This window comes from Vicugna pacos, chromosome 35, assembly GCF_048564905.1.
Source record: "Vicugna pacos chromosome 35, VicPac4, whole genome shotgun sequence".
Classification (NCBI taxonomy): domain Eukaryota; kingdom Metazoa; phylum Chordata; class Mammalia; order Artiodactyla; family Camelidae; genus Vicugna; species Vicugna pacos.
Window position 1 is genome coordinate 13,723,170 of NC_133021.1, and position 13,472 is coordinate 13,736,641.

The 13,472-nt window shown below is 46.5% G+C and overlaps 1 protein-coding gene across 1 annotated transcript in view; it reads right to left on the reverse strand.

The window, feature by feature from the left end:
* ITGB1 (integrin subunit beta 1) overlaps positions 1 to 13,466 on the reverse strand; it is a 37,594-nt gene extending 24,128 nt beyond the window's left edge. The window contains exon 1 of the mRNA XM_072955468.1: positions 13,293 to 13,466. The gene's annotated coding sequence lies outside the window, so the exon portion shown is untranslated. The remainder of the gene's footprint in view (positions 1 to 13,292) is intronic.
* Positions 13,467 to 13,472: the final 6 nt, after the last annotated feature.

The following is a 13,472-nucleotide window of genomic DNA, read 5'->3' on the forward strand; positions in this document are numbered from 1 at the left end:
TGACTTCCCCCTCCACTCATGTAACCCACTTCCCACACGCATGTCAAACTGCTCTTGCGAAAGAAAACTTCCGAAGCCTTCTCTCACCCCTCTGCACACTTTCATTCATTCATCCTTCCTTCAACAACTTCTTGACTGACTACAACATGGACCCAGGGAGATACTCAGCTTACCCCCTACAGAAGTCACACAAAGCGGCCCCCAGACACCACTCTAACACGTGGCTGTCCTCTCCTGTTGCCCTGTCCCGGCCGACCATGCGGCCCCGTCTCTGGAAGCTCCCCTCGGCCAGCTCTGTGCCCTCCCTGCAGACGCGAGCATCGCCGTCTCAGAGAACCTTCAGTTCAGAGACAAGCACATGAACAACTACAACACGACGGGATGACTTCCACCATGAAGATAAGGACAAAGTGCGCCGAGGACACCGCGCTCTGCCTGGAGGGTCAGAGGCTCCACGGAGGTGGCAGCGTTCTGGCCTGAAAGGGCAAGGCCCGGGCAGAGGGCTGCGGGCTGGGCCGCGCCGCAGAGCCCCTCCCTCCAGTCCTGTTCCCAAACATTTACAATTGGGTGACTCCCCTCCCTCCCCTGAGCTGGAATTGACTTGCTCTTTCTATTTTTATAGGGAAAAAAAAAAAACAGAAAAGAAATATTTAAACATTATTTGTAGTTAAATCTGGCTGGTGGGGTCAGTGATTAGTTTATCCCTGTAATGTTCTACAATGAGTATAAGTAATGTTAAAATCTTAAAATATCATAAAGGCCAAAAAGAGTCTTAAAAGGCTTAAGTACTTCTGAGGCTTAGTTGTAAGTTGGAAATGACAGAAACCAAGACCCACAAGGCAGGAGGTCACAGTCAGGTCACAGAGAACCTTAAGTTCTATTATGTAGGGAGGAGCCTGGGAAAACGGCACAGGGAGGCAGGATGACACCATACACATGGCAGAAGATTCTGGGATAAAGGATGAACGGCAAGACAGGAGCCACTGGATGGGCGCAAAGTTTACCGACAAGGCTCCAGGGTGACAATGGACAAGACGCCATAGTCTTGACGAGGAGGCTCTGGTGGCTGCTCGGGTAAGGAGGTGACAGAAAGTAATCACCACATCCAAACCAAGACAGCAGAAAGGGATGTAGTCAGGGCAGAGAACACTGATGCTGACTTAGAAACGTGGAGCGTGAAATGCTTGCAGGTATCTAAGACGCCAAGTAGGAAGGCCCCTGGGAATGGCTCTTGGGGGATGATTCAGACTCAGGGACACACACCTGAGAGCTGTCATCACACAGACAGCAATGAAATCATGAACACGGATGAGACCAGGAAGAACAGAACACTGGGGAAGAGAGGGGCGCGGCGGGCAGACTGGAGAAGGAGGAGACACAGGAAGACAGACTGCTGCAGCTGGGCCTCCTCCAGGCAAAGAGGGACAGAGGGAAGATGCCCATTACCCTGAACAGAGGTGCAGCAGCTCTAAGCCCGAGCAGGGGTAAGAAGCCGAGAGGGTTCACACACGACAGCTTACGTTTTTTGCTGAAACAGGAAGCAAGGACGAGTGCTGGGAGAAAGGGGCAGAGGGGAAGGGGACTGACGAAAATCAGCACGATGCAACAGGACTGCAAAGCGATGCTGAGTGAGGCCTGGACACCCTGATCCACGCAGGCATGTTTCCAGCACCCGTTTTGCTTGGAAACACCTGTTAACAAGCGTCTACCCTGGCAGGTTCTGAGCGCCAAGAACACAGGGCCTTCCTGTGTCTTATTTATTCAGTTACAGGTCCTAGAAATGCTTAGCACAAAGTCAATGCTCAAAAGTTTTTGCAGAAATACATTAAATTGTTTGACATTTTTCATGTACATTATTTACAAGCCCAGGAAAGAAGAGTTTCTCAGATTTAGTTAAGATGCAGACCCTCTTTAATAGCAAACAGTTACCGTAGCCACCCTCGTGTAACACCTATCAATTCACTAAAGTATACCGCAGCCAACTTCAGCTGCATATAAAGTGCCTCACACTCCACATACTTTGTACATTATGAACCAGAACTCATTCCCACACACAAACCAACACGGCCACTGAAAGAATGTAGACAGACTCAGCTACATGGGGGTCAACCAGTTAATTCACATGTTGGTTGTTTATTATTGTAATTATTAGCACAAAAGCCTCAAATTCTTAAAAATTCTTGTAAAAACACTCAAATCACTGAGGCTATCCCCCATAGGTCCTCAGACGCCAATCCAGAAATAGCTGAATGAACTCCACAGTTTACAGAGCCAGTGCAGGAGGCAGACATGGCGCTGCTGATAAAACACAGAGGACAAAGGCCTAGAGACCAGGCACAGGGGAGCCAGGAGCTGCATGGACCAGGTGGGGAGAGCTGGGACACAGGGGCGGTTACCACCCAGAGACAGGCAGGCTGGGGTCAAAGGTCCAGGGGAGGAGGCAGCGTCAGGCCCTGGCTTAGCTGTGGTTCATTCCCCAAGCAGAGCCCGAGACAAGAGCATGTGCACAAGCAGCTTCTTCGAAGGTGACCCGGGGGAGAGTGAGCCAAGGAGAGGAAAAGCCAGAACCAGGGCACCCGGTCACCACAGCGGGGTGGGTAACCGCCTGGGGCTGGATCTTACTGACAAGCTCTGAGAGGGGTACACAGGGGCCCTCTGCACTAGTGGGCTCCATCAGTAGTTCCAACCAACTGCGGATGGAAATATTTTAAAAAAAACTTTCCAGGAAGCTTCAAAAAGCAAAACTTGAATCTGCCCCGCACAGGTAGTCACATTTAGGAGCTATTGTAAGTCACCCAGAGATGATTTAAAGTATGTGTAAGGACCTGCAGACATTCTATGCAAACACTGTACCATATGATAGAGACTAGAATATCGCAGACTGGGTTTCTTTGGGGGTCCAGGAACCAACCCCCTCAGGTATCAAGAGACGCTGCAGAAAGCAGGTCCGGGGGAGGATCAGCATGCAGAAGTGGGTTATCAGTTCCAGTCCCCACAGGTCCCACACTTCCAAGAACGCCCGTGCCTCCGCCCTGAGGGCTGCTGCCAGCCTCTCGCCCTGCGGACAGACAAGGGACTTGCTGGAGAAGCCCCAGGGACTAGAAAGACAGAAGCGCTGGAGGAAGACGCAGTGGGCCAGAGGGACCCGTGGAACTGCTCTGAGCAGCAGCGGCAGGAACCAGAGGAGGCCAGGACCAAGTGAGGGGGATGGAGTTTCTATTTCTAGTCTGGTGCTTGGGACACTGGAGCTGAAACAGCAGGAACACTGCTGGCCCAGAGAGTGAGGGTGACGACCTGCGTGAACTCCCGAGACCCCCAATGATGGGAAAAACTGGGGAGGGACCTGAAGCTGGTGGTTCACCAGAGACACACACATGTACTACAACAAATACAAGCTTTGTTCTAAGACTGAGCACTGAAGACGTGCGCAGCTCGGCCTGCCCGCTGCACATGTGTACCAACGACCCACTGTGTGAATGGTCATCTCCTAGAAGGCACTGCTTCGTGTTCTCTGTGCCTGGTATGGTACCTTAGGATTTAATAAAGGCCCTAAGGATAACTGGAGACAGTCTAAGGTGTCCATAAGACCAGTGAGCTTAACGAGGGCAAGCAGAGGGCCGCGCCCACCGCCAGCACACAAGAGCTCACGGCAGGCTGCGCGGCCAGGCACCTGGACTCACTCCCGATCAACCCCTAGGAGGTTGGTGACACTGGCAAGTTACTTAACCTATGCCTCAGTTTCCTCATCTTTAAAATGGACACAGTAGTACCTACCGCATAGGGGTTATGTGAAGTTTAAATGAGCTGTAAATATGAAACGTTTAAGAGCATCTGGCACCTCGTGAGTGCTACTGAGGTGACACCGTGGTCGTTGGCAGGACACTTACGGCCGGAGCTCAGCACCACCCTGGCTGCATAGAGAAGTTAACTACATTTGAATGGTTTGTTTCTCAATCATAATTACAACTAGAAGACTCTGGACTGGCTCTAGATGAAACATAAGACATGGAAAAATGGAGAAGGTGTGAGGGTCAGAACCACACAACTGTAAACCATGGTGCTGGTTTTTATAACCATTCAAATATTTTGCTACAGTATCAAAACCTTACTATACTGTATAATAAGGTTTAATCAGGTGGTAATTATTACATTAATTAGATACTAATCATTATGCTAAGCATAATTATTCCAGGTTCCACATTTCAGTAGGATTATCCTACTTTCTAACACTTTGTATGTAAAATAATAAAAGCAGCAGAACCTGTGTTTTCCTTGCTACATTAGATAAAACATTTCTGAATGTTAGTAGCACAAACCACCTTAAAAAAGGGTCAGGGTGGAAGATAACATACCTCACACAGAAACATGGAAGAGTGACTTGAGGTGGCTTCTGTCATCGGGGAGCAAGCCTCGGAGAGGCTGACAGAAAGGAGGAAACTGCCCTGAAAAGACATCTTCTAGTAGGAAGTTGCCTCCGAGGCTGTGTCCCAGTCGGATTCACGAAGGGACTGCAGCCACTAAGGACACTTAAAACAAGGGCACCTGCTTACTGAGAGGCTGGATAAGGTAACACAGGAACTGAGTTTCGCTGATCTAAGGTAATTTGTAATAAAAGGTTAGCCCCTTTCATTTCAACACTTTCAAATGAATACAATAATGACAGTAATAATAAAAACAGTAACAGCAATCTAGCTCCTCTAAGTAACTCTATGACACTCGGAATGACATTATCTTGTTTTATAGATGAGAAAACCAAACCACAGAAAAAGTAAATGACATCTCCAAAATCGCACAGGTGTAAATGATACCAGATCATCTGAAACCAGAAGCTGTGACCTGACTTTGTGCGCCATTAAACTACAACTTTTTGAAGGCCTGTTCAGTCACTGTTTTACAAAAAAAAAAAAAAAAGAACATCCTTCTACTGTTAGAGCTGACTCAGAGCACAGAAGTGGAAAGGACTTAAAGTGCTCTCTGAGTTTATTTCTTAGTCCTTCACACTGAATCGAGGCCAAACAAGTTATTTTAATTGTTTAATTTCATGAGTGCATCCACAGCTACAGTCCGTTCCTACAAAAGCATTTCAGACATTATTTCTTACTATATGTAATCTTATCTAGAGAGTCATAATTCATTCCTTGAACAATAAATAATCTTAAACATCTCCCCCAATCTCATTTTAGTGCTTAAAACCCCAAATATGGGCAATTGTTCCCCTTGTCAAAAATTACACATAATTATTTCAATCTCCACTGTAAACCCATCTTTATTCATCAAGGTTAAATGCAGTTTTATGAGCTATTTAAACTGCTAAAATACATACTTATCATTTATTACTGTTTTTAACAGTGTGTGACATTTCTGTTTACATTTCCAGACAGTATCTTTAGACACTGTATATGTACTAATATTTGCAGAAATTAAACAATTACACTTTAGAGAGAAATTGCTTTTAAAATAATGTGGAAAAGGGGAAAAAAATGTGGTGAGTTACATCTACTTCAAGTTTTAAAATTAGGTGATCAAAAGCCAACTATGCCCAAAAGGGAATAGCACCGAAAGAAGTCATCCAAAACAGATTTCTTTCTATAAAAGCTTTGCACAAGAGCATATTTTTATTCAACACAACTAATTAAGTCAACAAATATTTGTTGCATCTCTACCACGTGCCAGACAGACACATGACAAAGCTGGGACGTGAACCCAGGCATGATTCAAAAGCCCAAGTTTTCAGTATGAGCAGGTTTCTAAAAAGAAACGTTAAGGGTTCTCAACAAATACCGTCTTCCAGAGAGAGTCTGCTTCCATTTTTATGTCCTAACATTTTAAACCTGTTCACCTAAACGGTGGGAAAGACTCAGGTAACTACACTGAGGTTTATCATAAATCTCTCCTAGAAATATAATAAAGTTGGATTCATCCCAAGTCTGTACCATCATTACTTTCTGTATCTGCATCTGCTTTTAAAAGGGAAAAACTAAATAATCCAGTAATAGATTAATATGTACAAATCAACGTGGTCCAGGAAAAGAATTCAGAGCCACATAGCAAGCCTAGAGTTCAGGGGCAGCTCACCCTGCTTCTCCCTGCAGAGCAACCAGACGGGACAGCGTGAATGGAGGGACTCTGAAGCCCTGCCACGTGAAGGCCACCGAATTCGAGGGTGAGCACTGGGGGTGAATGCAGCAACAAGAAGAGGACAATTCAACCCCCCCAACCCCCATCTGGCAGGAAAGAGTGTGGTGGTGACCATGGAGGTGTTTACAGCCCAAATAATAAACCAGAATAAATGATTAACAAAAACAGAGCAGAAAGGATGAAGGGGGACACAAAAGAGGGAACAGGAAAGAGAAGAGGCAGAGTGCTCTAAGGCAAAGATGCACCTAGTCTCATCTGAAGCCCCTTTCCACCCACAGAAATAATTCCCACAGCAGCCTGAACTACCCAACTTCCTAAAACTCCCTACTGACCCCTTCTTACCCAAGGACTATCAGCCTGAGGCTAGTCAGTCCAACAACAAAGGGTGGGCTGCTCCAAAGTCACAGGCTACCAAACAATCTGAAATCAGAGAACGGCTCACAACAGGGCTAGTTATGTGAGTAAAATTACAGAGTAACAGACAAAAGCTCATCGAGTGACTACTCTCCCCACCGTCTCCAAGAAAATGAGAACATGGAAGATCAACTGTCATCACCCATACCGAGCGCGAGGGGAAAGACAGGCTGCAGGCTGGCAAATAAAAAGCTTCAAAGATCAAGAAGCTGGAAGTGGCGGAAAGCAAGAGCTCAGAACCCAACAACTAGGGAAAATGTCCACAGCACAAAAAGTGAAGGATCTTTTCTGAAAGGAGAATGAAGCCATTATGCTCTTCAAGGAATTTGGAACATATCAAATAGATCTTACAGCAATCAAAAGCAGTAAGACCACAAAACTAGAGGGAAAACTAGAGCTAAGGAAGGAAATTTAAGTTGAAATCCTCTCTACGACTCACGACCATGCAGAACAGACTCACGACCATGCAGAACAGAATCAACGTGACAGAAGAGCAAGTTTGACAAAAACCACACGGAATTCAAAACACTTCAAGGCAGTAAGAAACGTGAAACAGGCAACGGTGAGCCAATGAACAGGTAACTGGTGTACCACCACCACCACCTCCCAAAACCTTTCTGTGAGGATGGAAAAAAAAATGAATTAAGCATGAACCTCAAAAAAAAAAAAAAAGGTGAGGGGGCACAAAATAAACTTAAAAGGCTGCAAAAGGAGAGACTTAAAATATAAGCAAAAAACAAACACTTTAAACAAAGCTATTAAGTCATAATATTGAGGGCTGCCGCAAAACAAGCGTGAAAAGTTGCCTGAACTTAGTTCTTCCCAGATCCTCCTCCTCCCATTCAAAAGATAAGACATTACCAACCACCTGGTATTTTTCAAACCAGCCTGGTGAGCTGTTCCTCCTTTATACTAGTCTATGTCTATAGACTTGGCCCTTCCCTGTCAGGGCAAGAGAAGAGTAAGTTAGCAGCGATTTTGGTTGAGAATTTCACTTTGGAGCAAGTTTATGAAGATTATTTTGAAAAGAGCTCCAAGAAAAGTTAACCATCCCTAATTAACCATTTCAATAAGCACTTGAAAGCAGAATTTGTTTTTGTTCCACACAATTTCAGATATGGAGAACTGTTATGTTCCCAAATAGTCTAATTTTACCCACTTGTTAGGTAGATCACTCCAAAATTCTCACTTGATGATCAAAATTTAATAAATTTTGACCGTATCTTTCTCTGCCCAGTGTTGAGTATATTTTAAATATATATATGTATAAAGTAAATGTTATAAAACCTCACTAAATACAGGGAGAAATCAATCAATTTCTCATTTTACTCAGCACTAAGCTGGGAATACTATCTACCTTAGAACAGTTGCAAGGATAAAATATGACCATGAACATACAAGTTCTTAACAAGTATTTTTAAAGTGACTTATAGGTGGCAACTTACTTGATTATTGAATTTTTTCTTGCTCTTCAACTCATTCACTGACTTCTAAACACAAGAGCCTGAGTGACCACACGACAGCTCTCAATCTTTTTAAACCCACACTTCCTCAGTAGTCACAAAACCATTCCCCCATTGTGTTTTCCTAATATAAACTCAATACTAAATGCACTTTTTCAAACTACAATCTCCACCTCCAATAATCAAATATGACCCACCAGCACCTCCTTTTGAGAAGCAATGAAATCATAATACAAATCATGCATAAACTATCAAATACTGGAGAGCTAATAAACCACTATTCCTAATTTCATAGAGTAAGACAGCTTAAATTATGTACATATTCGTTCCATAAACATTTATACACTGAAACAGGACTTCAACTTCAAATGGCATATTCCCAATAAATTTTTCACATAAATACTGTCCTCATCACTCCTCTGAAACAGTATTCCCTAGAACAAAATTAAATACTAATTTTTCCTTTACCTTCTTTACATTTTTTTGGCCTTCACTGGCTCTTCACCTCTTCAACCACAAGAATTAACTACTCCTTTCTCTGTGGTCCCCAAATATAATCCTAAGAGTGTCCAGCACAGTAAACGTCAGACCTTCAGTGATGCTCAGTAATCCAGTGTTGTTTTACCTCAAGTTTGTTATAATTGTGTTCATGCTGTGAACCACACCAGACCGGAGCTGGAAGGCCAGGGTCCAGGCCTTCACTTTGTACATCCTTCATCTTATTTATATGTATAACATAAATGCATATGTATTTTATATACGTACAATCGTGTATCAGAGTAGACAAACAGTATTCATTTGCGAAGCCAGACTGGATCCAGCCTTCTAACCATAACCATGCTGTCCTTTGGTCATGTCACACCTGCCATCCAGCCCTTTGCTCACGCCGTTCCAAGCTCCTCCACAAGCCTTCCCAACCCATTCAAGCCAATGCAGATCTTTTTCTCCAAATCTACTGGAGAATGCTATCTGGGATGGTATGCTGTGTAGAACATTCTGTGGTATTTGTTGTGGTTCCCTGGACTGAACCCAACCTGTCCCAACTAGACAGCAAGGCCCCAGGCAGCTTCCGGCCCACACCAGCCCCAGCACCGCACCGCCCTGTGACCCGCACTCACAGCACAGGTGGATTCAAACGCAAGGACGACGGAGCTGCATCCTGACCCAAGCCATCCGTGGCACAGGTGGCTGCTGGGCACTGGCAGGCTCTCTCAAAGCAGTGACCTGGCACAGCACCGCCCCCCCAGGGTGCCGATGGTGACAGAGAGCAAGAAGCGCCGTCTTCTGCGGTGCCAGGTCACACAGCAGCTCGCCAGGGACAGAAGAAACCGGAAACCCATGGTGCAGACACACAAACTAAGTCACAGAGAAACCTGGGCACAGCCTGCATGAACCCAGGGCTCTCCAGTAAAGAACCCTTTACTGCTTCACATGACTTCTCTAAGCATCGCTCTGCACCCCAAGCACACTCATCACAGGGAAAACTCAAAGATACCCAGGTCACTCACCAAGCTGTCATGTGAAGGAATCGGAACTGCAAACACACGGGGAGGGGGTGCTCTCCTGGATTCCTTCTCCTGGCCTCTCCCACCCTTTTCACTCCACACACTTCCTGCGGTCCTTTCAACTGCAGTCTCCGGCGCCAGCCAGCTCATACAGGCTAAGAGCCCACCCCCCAGAGCCCAACCAGGCTGTCCAGGCTGAGCTTAGCTCCCCTCCCACCCTGAGCCCACCAGCACCACCCACTGTGGCCACCTCCTAGCCAGAACCTGGGCCCCTTCGCTCCTTTCTCCTCTTACCTCCTTTCTCCTCTTACCTCAGACTCATCAGCCCTGAATCCCACATTCGCGGTTCTTGTAGCCCCACCCACGTCATCCCCTTACCAGGGTCTCCAATGCTTTCTAATCACTCACTTTTATTATTAAAGAAAAAAAATACATGTACCCCAAAATATGTATTTATAAACTAAAATGCATGCACTTCTACAGCAATGTATTAAGACATTACAAATCATAATAAAAATTTAAACCCTCAAGTAATAAGATTAAAATATATATTTATAATATTAAGTTTAATATTTCCTTCCTACTCTCCAGTGAGTTATCTTACCCATCCCAGGGCTCCAGGACCCTGCAACCTGGAGACTGTATGAGATGAGCCCTGTAATAAGTTTACATGTGCATGTGTGTTTATACATATATGGAACATGTATATTTGAAGCAGTTTTTCACATACACACATAATTCAAAATGAGATAATATATTTTACACATGCTTTAGCATACTGCTAAATATAGTTAACCTACCTTCTAAAGCAACAAACCCAAAGTAAAGTTTAAGGGGGTTGACTTCTAAAAACCCACATTATATTATTTTACAAATAGAACTTAACTCTGTAAAAGCCTCATATTAGCCACCTTTAAAAGAATGAGAAATTTACAAAGCATAGCTGAGCCCCTTTTACACACAGCTCCTGAGAGACCACATTTTCTCACCCATCGCCTGACACATCCTAAGGCTGCTAATGTTCTGGGGGTTCTATGGACCGCACCTCCTTTAACCTGGATATAAACTGTAATATATTTTCCGTTTTCTACAGCTGGAGGTACCGCTACCACTTCAGGGTCCCTTATTCCAGTCAGCGCATCCTCCCCACCCTGAGACTCCCAGCGCTGCAACAATACAGAAGCACAGAAATCCCACAACGTACGATCAGTCAGAACAGACCTGCCAGCGCAAGAGATACCTACACGTTTGCACAACACAATCCCCTAGGATTCTACTCACAACCTGACAGATCCTAACTTTCCATGCAAAGTGGGGAAATCGGTCCACAGGACCCCCCCAGACAAATCCAGCTTGTCACAAGAAATGTCAAGTCTCAGAACTCAAAAGTTCTGAAACTTTTTTTACCAGTTGGATATTTTCTCTCATCACTCCAGCAGAGTGGCTAACAGCAAACCAGCATACTTACAAAACGTTTTAAAATACAGATTTTCTTCAGATATATTATTATAATACCCCTTATAATACCCCCAATGATGTAAGCCACAATTTATTTGGCAAGAAACCAAAGAATAAAGATACTAAGTGGCAAGCATTCCATGAAAACTAGAACCACTGATGGATTAATCTTCACTATTTTATAAAGCGACCCAGATGTCCCCAGAGTTCCTCCCAGAGTTAGGAATTTACTGACACTAAAATAGGACTATAAATTCATTCAGTGATGCTGACTTGGGGCAGATTTTATTTGTACTGATCACAAAGTTGAGAAGGAAGCCTTAAATCCAGTGATTTTCAATACTGCTGATTCCGTGCTCTCCACACGCAGAATGTTGAGGGGATTAGAAAATAATTTTAATATAAGAACTTAACATTCTTTTAAAGAACCAATGTTACAAAAACTTAAATTTTAGGTCTGTGAAGTCAGTACAGATGATTAAGAGTTCGTCTGCTTTCTATTTACAGAAGTAAAGCATTAACCACATCCCCCGTCTTTTTAACTAGCATTCTAATAACATCTTCCATTTTACACTGAATTTTAGTTTAAGTAAATGGCTTTCTCTTCAAATGCCGGTAACCACAATGCTGATTTGTTTCACGTGTTTTCTATTTATCAGTTAATCACCTTTGGTCACTCGCTTACTATCAACGAACTAAGATTATGTTCAAGTATGAAATTTACAGGGACTCTTTTTTTTAAATTAATAGACTTAATTTTTTAGAGCAGTTTCAGGTTCACAGCAGAACTGGGCAGAACACAGAGAGTTCACACCCCCGACCCACACATGTATACTCCCCTACCTTCCACATCCCTCAGCAGCGTTACAGGGGGACTCTTCAGTGAGCCCTGTCCTCCATGGGCCTTGACACCCTCAAACCTAGAGCAGGTAACTTGCAACCGAGACTCCTGAACCCTTCCTAAAGCAGTCTACTACACAACCTATTAAAAACGCTGTAGTAGGATGTAGTTGAAAATGCCCAATCAAGATTCATTTAGCATCTGTTATTTTTGAACCATGAAAACAAAAAACAATCCAGTAATTCTACGCACCTAAATATTTATGTGGATCGCAGACCCAAAGAAGCCTTACTGATGACGTTATCCATCACATGCTGAAATTTTTTTATAAAACCTTTTAAATATATAGAAGGAATGATCATGTACTCTAAGCCAAGTGTTTTCCATTTTCCATGTGATTTTCACGGACTGTACTTATGCGCGGGCTGCTAGACCCCATGGGTTCCCCCCACATCAGCTACTCCTGTGCCTCAGTGTCCTCACCTCAGCGTCCCCGGGAAAAAACAGCACCCGCGTCGCTGGATCGGTTCCAGGATTAAATGAGAAAACACAGGTCAAGTGCGGAGAGCTAAGCTCAGACCTAACTGTCGTTACTGTAATAATTATTACACTTATTACGGGAAATATTGTTCCCATTTTACAGACAAAGAAAAGGAACCTAAAAGAGTGTGATTCACTGGTGATCATACCAACTAGTGCTAGGTTTTGACTACAAGCACACACGTTGATGAAATAAGTTATTTCGGCGTTTAAACACTGGCAATCTTAAAAATACAACCCACGAAGCATAAGGTACGGCAGGAATGAGGCACCGCCGGCGCGGATACCCAGAATGAGGCGAGAGGGGCCCCATGAGAAACCGACCCCGCGCCACCCCGCAGAGGGCAGCCCGGGCCGAGGCCGCTTCCCGGACGCCGGCCCGCGGAGGCCCCCGAGGCCGCGCCCACGGCTGGCGTCCGGGCTGCGGGCCCCGGGCCCCGGCCTCTGAACCCCGGCCCCTGCGCCCCCATGTCCCGGCTGAGCCCTCAACCCCGCGCCCCCGCCCCCACGCCCCCAGCCTCTTGAGCCCCCAGTCTCTGAGCGCCCCCGCCCCCACGCCCCCAGCCTCTGAGCCCCCGGTCTCTGAGCGCCCCCGCCCCCACGCCCCCAGCCTCTGAGCGCCCCCGCCCCCGACGCGCCCGGCCTCCGCGCCCCCACGTCCCAGGGCTTAGCCCCCAGCCCCGCGCCCCCGGCCTCCGCTCTCCCGCTCCCACGCCCCCGGCCTCTGCGCCCCCGGCCTCTGAGCGCCCGGTCTCCGCGCCCGGGCCTGCCCGGAGGGTCCGGGAGCGAAGCCGGGAGCGGGCGCGGCCCGACTTCCTCCCCAACCGGACGGCTGGAATCCGCCCCGCGGCCACGGCCCCGACGCCCCCACCCCACCCCCGAGGCCCCGGCCGGGCCGCGCGCCCAGCCCGCCGCCCGCCCCTCCGGGCCTACCTTCTCCCGCGGCGTCTGGCCCGCGCCCGGCTCGGCCTGTGCTCCACGGCTCCCGCTCGGCCTGTCCCCAGGGCTGGCGTGGCCTCCCGGGCTCGGGCGCGGCGGCGGCGGCGGCTCCTCCTTCTCACGGGCGGGGGAGGAGACTCGGCGGCGCGGGGCCGCCTCCCGGCAGGAAACGAC